The sequence below is a fragment of the Haemaphysalis longicornis genome, unplaced genomic scaffold (assembly GCF_048455015.1).
Source record: "Haemaphysalis longicornis isolate Haplotype H1 unplaced genomic scaffold, Haemaphysalis longicornis Haplotype H1 scaffold_5, whole genome shotgun sequence".
Taxonomy (NCBI): Eukaryota; Metazoa; Arthropoda; class Arachnida; order Ixodida; family Ixodidae; genus Haemaphysalis; species Haemaphysalis longicornis.
Genome location: NW_027526385.1, coordinates 53,116,252 through 53,129,209, shown reverse-complemented (window position 1 = coordinate 53,129,209; position 12,958 = coordinate 53,116,252). Strand labels below are relative to the sequence as shown.

The 12,958-nt window shown below is 48.8% G+C and overlaps 1 protein-coding gene across 5 annotated transcripts in view; it reads right to left on the bottom strand.

Annotated features, from left to right (window-relative positions):
• The window catches only part of LOC144138220 (BAI1-associated protein 3-like), a 500,259-nt gene that overhangs the window by 341,560 nt on the left and 145,741 nt on the right, over positions 1-12,958 (bottom strand). The gene's annotated exons all lie outside the window — the stretch shown is intronic.

Sequence of the window (12,958 nt, the reverse complement as noted above, 5' to 3'; positions counted from 1 at the left end):
ACAGCACATCTCTCTTGAGTACCGAACACACGATTGGTGGTTCCTAGGCTACCGTGGAGACGTATGGTAACACACCGCGTGTCTGTAAATCATGGTTGTCACAGACGCCCAATTCTGGACGAAGCGACAGTACCTGCGTCCATGATAAGCGCGCTATGCGGTTCGAAAGAAACACGAAGGCAGGACAACGCTGGTACGATGGTACTACGAAGGATCTCCAAAGCTATCGGTGTGCTGCTACCAGGTTGTTGCCGGGGAAATGCCTAAATTTGTTTCTTCGCACTGGTCTTTTATGACATATTGTCGCGAAGCCCCTGTTCCGTTTGTTCTTTTTTCAATTTTTAGCATCCCTCTTCGGCCACCGAGGCCCAGCTTTTCTAAGAAACGCAGGCCGGGTGTGTGTTGGCCCGTCGGCCGACCCGGGAGACGACGGCTGTTGGGGGAAGCGAACCCTCGCCTCGTCTTGTATTACCGCGCGCACTGGCATCTCCGACCCCCTGTAACGTAGTATTTTGGTTACCTACTGCCGCTACTGTAGCATGAAGATCGGAAGGAAAAGGTCGAGACGTCGAAGAAGTTTTAAGGTTAACTTGTTTACTTTACAGATGACATTGATGAAATTTGGCACATACAAACTTGGATGAATTACACTTATTACATAGATGAAAAAGACAGTCAATAGATTCAGAGTACTTAGCGGGACATAGCTGGCGGGCGAAGGGCTCCCGGCGTCTGGCCCCGACGATCGGCAGCAAGCGGCTCTCCTGGTGTTGCTCGCCTCTCCCCCACCGCTCGCTCAATAGCCAGAGGGGCCGCGTTTATATTTGCCTTGGGGGGACGCATTGGGGGAAAAAGCGCATCCTAGCGTGTGCGGACTACCGGGAGCAAGTCTAAGGCACACCCGCAGCCAATCAGGAAGACGCTTCTAAGCTCCAATCAGACATGTCCCCGCCAAAGCGAAAAGACCAAAAACACAGACACAAGGTTTCGACTCGAAAACGCGCGCCTGGAGAATTACGGGCGTAGAGCAAGTAGTTAGACGAAACGCACTAAAGTAAACAGGGTGAAAGGGAAAGTCGTCGGAAGAACACTGGAGACACGGAGCCCGAACGCGACCAGCGCACACGCCACGGGGGGGCATGGAACGCCGCGGCCGAGGTAACAGAAGCCGAGGCGCCTGCTCGCTCCCCGTCGTCTCCTGGTCGGCCGACGGGCCAACACACACTCGGCAACACGTTTCTTAGAAAAGCGGGGCCTCGGTGGCCGAAGAGGGATGCTAAAAAATTGAAAAAAGCAAATAGAACCGGGGCTTCGCGACACCTTCCCCGACGGAAAAAAGAGTGCCCTCACTCTTGCACAAAGTCTAAAACATAAGAACACATTTTCGCCAACTGACAGCGATACTGGAATAGCATGGCCTACGGACTCGAGAAGACGAAAACACAGACTCTAACACGGGAGTCGACAACTATCTCCTCGGAACAGTCAACGCACACGTGGTCACTTAATGGAGTTCCGCTTTCAGTTCACACACCCACAGTCTCTTGTCCAGCACAGACGAAAACATTTCATTTATACATAACAAGAAAATAACAAGAACACCATGAATAACATCGGAATAGCAGGCGCGGTCTAAAAGTCTCATCTTGGAGAAAGTGCAAAAACAACTCCACTATTCAGGCTATACCGAGCAGTAAGACGCGAAAGAAATACAGTCTGTCCTTGAACAACACTTCGCGCAGGATAAAGTAACCTCCTATCTAACCCAAAATAATCTGCAAATCAAAACCCAAGTGCAGTCTGAGCAATCGACGCTCGAGCAACAACGGCCCTTGCACCTAGATTACCACAAACGGCTTAAACGAAGGCTCTACAAGACAGAAATAAAATTATATACAAGAGCTCACTCTATTGGAGTTATATCTCACGAACAAGTGGAAACCTGCGCACTTCAGCCACTGTTGGGCACTTTACTCGACACAACATTTCTGGATTCAACCCAACTCGTTCAAAACAGCCCTACTCGTCTCACGTACTTAAAGAAGAACCGCACATTCGTTAAAACACCCGAAACTTACACAAAGAAACAGCTAAAAAACATGTTACAACTAAACTGCAACCTACGAGGCACAAAAACTTGACGGTCGCGCGTATGAAGTATGATACAAAATAAACATTGGCGCCTGACGAAACCTTCCAGACGCTCCTAACCGCTCAATGCTCCGATACAAACAATAAAATAAACAAAAAAGAACATTGATACGCACTTATTAATGAACAGAAGCAGTAGAAATGATAAAGTAACACATGCTCGACTATCAACAGAGATGGCTTCAAAGTACATATTGGTTAACATTTAGAGTACAAAAAGAACAGTGACAGCTACATCTCAGCAGCGGTGAGAAACTCTCGCCAACCCGACGCATTCGCAAAACTGCACGCCCGCGAGCTCTCCCCGTCCGCGGCATCCCGGGCACCCCTGCTGGTGTCTTTGTTTGTACCAGGGTGTCGAACCGGACTTTTTTCGGGTTCGGTTCGGGTTCGGGTTCAAGCCCTTCGGGTTCGGTTCGGGTTCGGTTCCAGAGCACCATTTCGTTCCGGTTCGAACCGGTTCGAACCGGTTCAAACGGGTTCGAAGAAAAAAAGCAGGCGTGCTTTTTTTTCTGTAATTTTTTTTGCTAGTTTTTCGTTTCCTTAAAGGCGGCATAAAAACAAAGTCATGATGAATGTTTCTTTGTGCAAATATTTTGCCTTGGCCAAACTAAAGTGACCCTACAATTTTTTCAACTTTTTTTCTAAATGCTTGCAGAAAGTAGTCAACCAACACATCCTGTACTTAGAATAGGGAGTCGCAAAGTGCCTCAGCCAAAAATTACTGCTCTCTCTTCATCAAATAACTTATAAATTTGCTTAAAATATTTTTCTCTCCTTCCCGGTCTTGGCGTTCTTCGACCGCTGAATGATATCATTACCGCGGTGTAGCGGCTATTTGCCGGCTTTCCTTAAGCTGCAGAATAGAACGCATTTCATAGCCACTTTAAAAAGAAAGCCACAAAAGCGGAGCAGAAACGGAAGCTGCTTCCGCAGCGACGAGCAAATCACGCACTGTTGCTCTGTGCTGGCAATTGAAATAGTTATCGCAGTGCTTCCAGGTGCCAAGAAGAGTGACAGCGTTTATCGAAAGTGTTTATTTATTTATTTATTTATTTATTTATTTATTTATTTATTTATTTATTTATTTATTTATTTATTTATTTATTTATTTATTTATTTATTTATTTATTTATTTATTTATTTATTTATTGTTGGCTTTAACGCACCGACGCAACGCAGACGATGAGGCGCGCCGTAGTGGAGGGCTCCGGATTAATTTTGACCACCTGGGGATCTTTAACGTGCGCCGAAATCTCGTACACACGGACGCTTTCGCTTTTCGCGTCCATCAGAAAAGCGGCCGCCGCGGCAGGGAATCTAACCCGCGTCCTTAGGCTCAGCAGCACATCGCATCAGCCACTGAGCCGCCGCGGCTAATAACAAAGCAATGTTCCTGTTGAAATAGCGTTCAATAGTCTTCAATAGCTCCTTTAACTGTACAAGCTACTGCGAAACGTTTTCTATGGTAGTCTGACGAGTATGTGGCGCCCCCGGCCCGTCCCCAATTTTCGTTGGCCGCTAAGTTCACTGGCCCTGCCAGGCTTGGTCTGAAACATTGTGCACGGCTGGCGAATAAACACCGACGAGCACAGCTGCTCGCGGTCAGTCACCGTCACCACCAGCACGCTGCGGGTCGTAACTCGGGTGGAGGGTACTACGACCCTCCCACGTTCATGAATGCGGGCCAAATCGTGACAGATAGGTCAACGATTACAACAATAACTGAAGCAAAACAAAAGGTTCGTTGGGACACTTAAGGCCGCCTGTTTGTATGAATCTGAAAGCATTACTCTTTATGGCCGCCAGTTTACCTTTATTAATTTAAGTTCGTTCATTTTCATAATTTTATTTTATTTTATTCTTGGCTCATACCACTGCAATTTTATACACCACAGTTGTTTTATTGAGCGAGGTCGCAGGTTCGATTCCCGGCCTCCGCGGGCGCTTTTCTGATGGAGGCGAAAAGCAAAAACACTCGTGTGTTCGAGATTTCGGCGCACGTTAAAGATCCCCACGTGGTCTAAAATTAATCCGGAGCCCTCCACTACAGCGCGCCTCATCGTCCGCGTTGCGTCGGCGCGTTAAACCCTACAATCAATCAATCAATCAAATCAATGTTTTCTTGAGGAAACATAAAATATGGCAGACGATTACGGTAGTCGCTAATGCGAAATTTAAGCGCAGCGCGGACTGTAGTCTTCTCGGCGGCGGCGCATAGCTGCTGTCTTAGGAAGTGATCGCGTCCTCAACAAATGCGCGACGGCATGAGGTATAGTCTGTCGTTATCTCGTAAGGCGTTGCTGCCGTGGAGCATGTCTCGCGCGGTCTGGAAATTTCGCCCTTCCCTCCAACTTTAGCCATACTTTCGTCCTCCGCTTTCCTGCTCGCTCTATCTTCGGTGGCGTCTTCGTTCTCTCGGTTACAACGAGGCCGACGCTGAGAAACTACGCGAGAAACTACGCGAAACCGCAGGAGCGGGCGCTTAAGGGCTGCGCTCTAACGCATGACTCTTCATAGCCACCGCTGTGCCGCCCTGTGATCCACTCCCTTCGCCGACCGGTGACGGGCCGCTCATCGTCTCCAAATAATGCGTCCTCCCCACAGTCTTCTCGAAGGCGAACATGTATCCTTCTGGCCAGTGGGCAGCGCCCCGGTGCCTCCAACGCCTCCCTCATCGGTGCATCCTGACCAAAATCTTCTGGCAATGAACAGCCTCCCTGCAGGCTGCCTTTTGACTCGACCTACTAAGCAGACGACCCGTCCGTCCACAATCGTTTTTGGTACTTTTGAGTGTCGCAATGGTGGGGCATTTTACGTCTCCCCTCGCCCCCCCCCCCTCCCCCCCCCCCCCCGGCAGCTCGTGACGGGCCGCCCTTCGTCCCCAAATCATGCATCCTCACCAGAATGTTCTGCCTCGCGGCAGGCGGCCAGGCGGGCAGGTAGTTTTCTGGCAAGCGGGCGGTCTCTTTGGCGGGCAGGACACCGTACGCGCCCGCCATTTTTTATGGATCGATCAAATGTTACGCACGCACGCACGTACGCACCCCTATTTTCGCACAATGAGGCAAAAAATAGGCACTGTAAATAATTCGGTTGGTCTGCTACGCTTTTCATCTACCCCAAGGTTCAACGGCGCTTTAGCTTTAGCACGAAATGATTAGCAGTGCTAGAAGTAGAAAACAGTCCGGCGTCGGCGTTAATTTCCGACTGCCAAGCGTGGCAGGTGGCATTTAGAGCAATTTCCTTATGCTCATCTTTTATCTGCTAACAGAGCTGTTGGAAAGAAAGAACAGCTATAAAGGCTCATTGGACGGCGTGTATAGGACGGCATTGGATAGGGAACCACCGGAGATAGGATCTTGCTAATGGCCCTTCAGCGACCGTTGACAGCGATTGGGCTCTAGGAAAGATGATAGCCAAGTGAAGACACAAGCAGCAGTAATGATCACTTGCAGAGAGAGAGAGAGATAGAAAATGAAATTTAATTAAATCGAGGCAAAGGTTCAGAGAGGCGTCCTCATTCGAGGGGGCTGAATCGACAGCTGTTTCCATCAAGAGCAACTGATCTTGAAGGCCGGAGCTGGCCATGGCTGTCTCCCAAACCTCTATGGAAACGTGGATGTTGGGTGGATCTACGGTACACTTGTCGCAGCCGCCTACTGTGTGTATGAGGTTCCCAGGCTCTCTACAGAAGCGACGAAATGGAGAGAGTGGTGTCTCGTCAAAGATGTGGAGTCTGGTGGTGTGTGGGAAGGTGTATGCCCGCAGGGCGCGGAGTACCCTCCTTTCATATCCCCTCCCCCTTACCCCTCGGGCCTGATAAGGTGTCGGCACCCTTCGCCAGACAGTTTCGGGCCCTTTTCCTCCTACCTCCCCCACCCCTTCAAAGCCTCATCGCATCGCATCGCGCGGAGTAATCTTTCCTGGTTAATCGGTAGTGATTTGTGCTGGGAGGAATACGTTCTACGGAAGAGGCTATAGTTCTGAGTAACTTCCTGGTCTGTGACTGAAGGATGCATGGAATCGGGCCCGGCTTCATTAGCGCTGGCTAAGCGGGTCAAATCTCGAGCCACGAGGTTGGTGATCTTGTTCGCCAGAAATGCCGGTATGAGCTGGTGCCCATCTCGTTGGTGGTCTCCGATTGATAATTGGAAGGGCTGTAAGATGCAATCGATCGGTGGCAAAGTTGGGCCACGCCTGCTAAGAGTCTGTTATGAGAGTTTTGGCGCCGCTTCCTCAGCTTGAAGGGGGCTGTGTTCGGGGGTTGAGATGCTACACCTGTGGGAGGCTGCAGAGCGGTAGCACAAAGAAAGAGAAGGTATTGAAGAATGCTATCGGGCGTCTCTTGAATCAAACCAGTTGATCGTTCCTCTCTTTTTTTCTTTCAGTTTAGTTTCTTTACAACTGTCTCACCTCATATTTATACACGTTTTGAAAACCCTTTGATGAATATAAAATATGCGTTAGGCAACTAGTTATTAACTTTAGTGCGAGATGTTAATTTTAATATAGAAACAAGATAACAGCGCAATACGGACATAAAGAAAGAACTTTTATAGCGTTCAGGTGGTCGTAACATAACTTTGCGGCTACTTTGTGCTTGACAAAATTTCGTGATTGGTCGAGAAGGAGAATGCTGCAAATTTACAAATGCCAAGGACTGCAAAGATATTATGTGTGGTCCGACCGTCTAAGCCGCCTTAACTGACTCGCTAATTCCAGTAATCCAAATTAATCAACACACCAGTCCAACTAATTCACATTAGCTCATTCACTCACCTAACTAACCCACCCCAGTCTACCCGCTAACCCGCATTAATCGACTTTAATCCACCCGCCTTTAAAATTTAAGGTTGCGCAAATTCAACATAACATGAAAATGCTATCAAATATACTTTAAAAGTGGAAATTAGGATCCCCCATTTTTATATCATGTTCTCTTAGAGCAGTAACCAAATGACACAATGGCACTGTATACAAGAAGAAGTGACGTTAATTTTGAGAAATACGAGTGTTTGTGTCTCAGTGCTGTTTGTATATAACTGCCCATTCAAACTAAAATAAGTGGAATATATGGATTTATTGTTGATTGTGTCTCTGAGGGCCTTCACAAGGGGACAGGGATGCATGCGAATTAACAACAAATTAAAAACTTTACACGATTTTAAATACCATGCAGGTAGAAACCATGAAGAATATTCTGTGATATGTTGCCTCGGAATATGCGTTCTAACTTAAGTTATGCTAAACGTAAAAGATAATTGGGAGAGATGGGCAGTAACTAACGCAAACTGATAGTATATACGGACAACTTTACATTAAATTGAGGGAAATGGTAAGAAGAGATCATGATGGGCCTTGGGAACTGCAGATTATGCAAAATATTTCATGGTTCGGTCTGTCGAGTGGCAAAGGTAGGGTACCGAGACGGAAAACTAGAAATCATATTTTTTAGGCCCCGGAACCGGTTCGGAACGGTTCCTTCGATTCGTTCCGGTTCGGGTTCAGTTCCAGAATGGCGAAAAGAATACTGTTCCGGTTCAGTTCCGGTTCCGGGCAAAAATTTGGGTTCGGTTCCGGTTTTCGGTTCGGTTCCGGTTCCGGTTCGACACCCTGGTTTGTACTTCGAGTAGCGTCGTGCAGCGGAAACATCTTCTCAACTCCTCGTTTCCCTCAGACCCCCAACCCCGAAGTGGCTGCCGTATTTGCTTCAAGACAAAACCTAACTTCGGTGGAAAGGAGCCGAGGAAACGGATATCAGCAGTCTCTAATATAGCGAGATCTGCGCAAAAATCAGCCTTTTTATAGGCGCGTGGGGCTTCTTCTTCGGGGCTCCTTCGCCGGGAGAGCCGAACGCTTGTGCCGTTAAGATTCTGACTACAAAGCTGTCCAACTCCCGCGCGAAGAGCCCACATACCCCACGATAAAACGGCTGCACGCTCATAAATTGTTGCCTCAGCATCTACAGCGGCTAGTTACATAAGCAGGCTGGTGCTGGCAAAGCAAATGAACCAAAGACAACCAGTCAGTGGGCGCCCCGGACACACGGAGAAGAAAAGCCTACAGGCCCGCAGTCATGCGGTGCGCCGAGAGGCAAAAATCTCTCACCTTACTGCGTGCGCGGGAAGCTCGCCGCCGCGATGGAGAGTGGCCGGCGCGGGGACGGTCGGTCCGCGTCGGGGCCGGGGGCTCTCCCTCGCAGGAGCCGATGGCGGGCCCAGCTTGCGCCGGGCTGGTAGCGCGGTGATAGCCGTGGAGTAGGAAAGTCTTTGCCACTGTCGCACATGTAGTCGCTCGCCTTTTCCATCCACGGTGTGCGGACGGAGGCCGTGAGATCAGCTGAAGCTTGCTCGGTAGAGTGGATGGAGAGGTTAATGATGAACAGCAGGAAGATGAACGATGAGTGGGGGGAGCCCATGATGGCAGAGGGGGAGTTCGCTACCCCGCACCTATCACCACTTTTGTAACGTAGTATTTTGGTTACCTACTGCCGCTACTGTAGCATGAAGATCGGAAGGAAAAGGTCGAGACGTCGAAGAAGTTTTAAGGTTAACTTGTTTACTTTACAGATGACATTGATGAAATTTGGCACATACAAACTTGAAACAATTACACTTATTACATAGATGAAAAAGACAGTCAATAGATTCAGAGTACTTAGCGGGACATAGCTGGCGGGCGAAGGGCTCCCGGCGTCTGGCCCCGACGATCGGCAGCAAGCGGCCCTCCTGGTGTTGCTCGCCTCTCCCCCACCGCTCGCTCAATAGCCAGAGGGGCCGCGTTTATATTTGCCTTGGGGGGACGCATTGGGGGAAAAAGCGCATCCTAGCGTGTGCGGACTACCGGGAGCAAGTCTAAGGCACACCCGCAGCCAATCAGGAAGACGCTTCTAAGCTCCAATCAGACATGTCCCCGCCAAAGCGAAAAGACCAAAAACACAGACACAAGGTTTCGACTCGAAAACGCGCGCCTGGAGAATTACGGGCGTAGAGCAAGTAGTTAGACGAAACGCACTAAAGTAAACAGGGTGAAAGGGAAAGTCGTCGGAAGAACACTGGAGACACGGAGCCCGAACGCGACCAGCGCACACGCCACGGGGGGGCATGGAACGCCGCGGCCGAGGTAACAGAAGCCGAGGCGCCTGCTCGCTCCCCGTCGTCTCCTGGTCGGCCGACGGGCCAACACACACTCGGCAACACGTTTCTTAGAAAAGCGGGGCCTCGGTGGCCGAAGAGGGATGATAAAAAATTGAAAAAAGAAAATGGGACCGGGGCTTCGCGACACCCCGTTGCGCGCCTACGCGGGCCGCTATGTTCTCCGACCCCCAGTCTCGTCCAAACGACCTTCCTGTTTCTTCTCCTGTTTACTTTAGTGCGTTTTGTCTAACTACTTGCTCTACGCCCGTAATTCTCCAAGCGCGCGTTTTCGAGTCGGAACCTTGTGTCTGTGTTTTTGGTCCTTTTCACTTTGGCGGGGACATGTCTGATTGGAGCTAAGAAGCGTCTTCCTGATTGGCTGCGGGTGTGTCTTAGCCTTTTTCCACCCGGTCCGCACACGCTAGGATGCGCTTTTTCCCCCAATGCGTCCCCCCAAAGCAAATATAACGCGGCCCCTCTGGCGATTGAGGGGGAGAGGGCGAGCAACACCAGGAGAGCCGCTTGCTGCCGATCGTCGGGGCCAGACGCCGGGAGCCCTTCGCCCGCCAACCATGTTTCGTTAAGTACTCTGAATCTTTTGACTGCCCTTTTCATCTATGTAATAAGTGTAATTGTCTCATGTTTGTATCTGCTAAATGTCATCAATGTCATCCGTAAAGTAAACAAGTTAACCTTAAAACTTCTTCGACGTCTTGACTTCTTCCTTCCGATCTTCATGCTACAGTAGCGGCAGTATGTGACCAAAATACTACGTTACAATATAATCACACAAAAAAAACCTGCTTTGCAGCTCGTAATTCGTCACTGCCGCAATAAATGATGCCCTCACAAAAAAGAAAAGTGCAATTGCGGGTTCGTTCCTTCGTATTTACCGGGTGCCTAAAGCCCGACGGAAACTGATTTGCAGAGTGCTCACTGAAACCACGAAGAAAACCGAAGCCCACCTGCCGTAATTACGAGCGAGCAAGACTACTGTAAAATTCATACGCCTAAGACCACAGCAACTTACGTAAACTAATAGATTCTTCTCAGACTTACAAAAAGTCCACTGAGAAACGTGGATTCCTTTTTTTTTTTTGCAAGTCAGAGTGCTGACTGAAACCACGAAGAAAACCGAAGACCACCTGCCGTAATTACGAGCGAACAAGAGTATGGTAAAATTCATACGCCGAAGACAACAGCAACTTACGTAAACTAATAGATTCTTCCCAGTCTTACAAAAAGTCCACTGAGAAACGTAGTTTCCTTTTTTTTTTGCGAGTCAAGAAAGAGCGGGAAATGAGAGCGTTGGCTTTTGCTCGTATCTTCTTCCATGGGTTACAGCTAACAGGAAAGTGTATCCGCCGTATAAGCACACACGTACACTCATAACGCCAAACCCGCCAAAGCCTGCGCGCTCCGCCACTGTTTGCCCGTCGCAGCCACACACAAGGCTTGAGTGTCCTCAGCCGAAGTGGATCCGTACTACAGGGACGCAGAACGGAGGGGGGGCGCCCCAACAAAGGCGGAGGCCTCATCAGCCAGGGTTTCTGTTTACCCGTCCGCGCCGTCCTCAGGTTTCAATAGCCCGCGCAACGAACGCGGTGTTGAGTTACTCGCCGAGAGCGGCCCGGGTTCGGCGGTGCTTCCATTTATACCGTTAAATAGGCCTCCGCCGAACGCACGTTCCCTTCACGGAACAAGAAGCCCCGTGGCGTTCGTCCCGCGTCGGATGACGAGAGGACATGCGGAGAAGTCGCCGCGAGGGTACAAGCTAAGGGCTGACGCGTGTCACGTTTCGCTCGCTACGGGGTGCTTAGCGGCGGAGCAGAATATTTGTGGATGATGGTGGAGAATGTGGCTTCTGGTTCCGATTCAGGTTCTACGGCGATGTATACGTCCAGGAGACGAAATATGAAAACCAGAAAAAAAAAGCGGTGCTAATTGGTCTCATCAAATGGTGAACCGAGAAAGGTGACCATTACTCGATCTCGAAACCTGAACACTTTAACGGGCGAGTCTTTTGAGGACGCAAAAGCAATCCATTGTGGTTTGTGAATGGGAAAGCAGCAATGTCTAGTTGAATGAACGCTGTCGAATAATCCTTGGAGTTTCGCACTGCGAATAATGTATTTCAATTTTTCGTCGGGCTCTTTTGTAGAGTTTTGTAAATTCGTGCATGGTTATTTGCAAGGTTGGCACGCTGGCTCAAGAGCGGAATCATTTGGACAATACTGCTAAAAATTCTACGCACAGACACAGACAGACAGACAGACAGACAGACAGACAGACAGACAGACAGACAGACAGACAAACAGACAGACAGACAGACAGACAGACAGACAGACAGACAGACGGACGGACGGACGGACGGACGGAAATTTCGGCATTCGCCCAGCGCAAGGAGGCCTGTCGTAATTAACACCCGTGATATTTCGCGAGAAAGCTTCTGAATGCGCGGATTAAGGGCCAATAAAAGAGAAAGACGAACTAATGGGTGTGATTGCCGGGCTTAAAAAATCTGCGCGGAACAGATTTATTTTATTTATTTCTTTTCACATACTGCAGACGTTTGTCAGCAATGGCAGGAGTGTGTCGAAGCACAGCGCAAGGGTTGAAAGTGCGACACATGAAAAACAAAATAAAAATCATATTACCCTAAGTGCCGCATATCACCCTAAAGAACTACAATTATACAACTGAATATGTTGGTCGTTTGTTATGGAGAGCTAGTTTAATAAACGTAAATAAATGTTTAGATGTGGATTTCAATACGTCACAGAAATTGCTTTATCGGCAGGATATGAATGGCAGTTGATAGCGCTCTAAAAACTTTATTAGCTCTATTGTTCAACTTTTCTGGAAAGAAGATAAATTTAAACGCGTGAAAATAGGCAAGGTAGAGTTCATGGCTGCTTCGGGTTCAACTCACAGATAGCCGTTCTCGGAAACGCGATTAGCTGAGTGAGCGATACCAGGCAAGAGTTTCGGTGAGCCAGTATCGCGTCATGTAGAACGTGAAGTGAACAGAAAAGAAGTGGTATTGGTGTGAAGTGAGGATTATAACGGAGACAGATAATATTCTTGGTGCGCGGTGGTTTTAAATGACATTTGAGTCGGATGGCATTATAAATGTCTAATACCGTTCGAATATTGCACAAAAGTTTCGTGAATTGTCATCCACACACCACAGCATTTGGTCTTAGAGTCTGTTCTGGCACCAATACCGTGCCAGCACACGGGAGCACCAATTTGAAGACTAGCTTCACTAAAATTATTCTGGGCAAAGTTCACGCCGCATTCGGTTTTGAACCCACGCATCCCTGAATACGCATCTGGGAGCACAGCCTGTAAAGCCCCGCCCTCCACCTATGTATTCAAGGACGTTGTTTGCGGGAGGTTAAATAAAACGAAATTGCGGAAACTGGAAAGAGGAAATTGTCGGATTAATGCGTGGGTCGCACTACTATTCCCTAATTCCCTTCAATTCAGCTTCGACACAATATGCAATTGCAAGGACGAAGGACAAGGACAAAGACAAGGACCTCGCCTTACAAGGACAGGGGAAATATAGGGAGTCTGATATCAAAGTATGGAGGCCCCTGCTTCTTTTGTTAAATACTTCCGTGAGACCCCATGTATTCCCATGCACTGCAATACACCAAGCC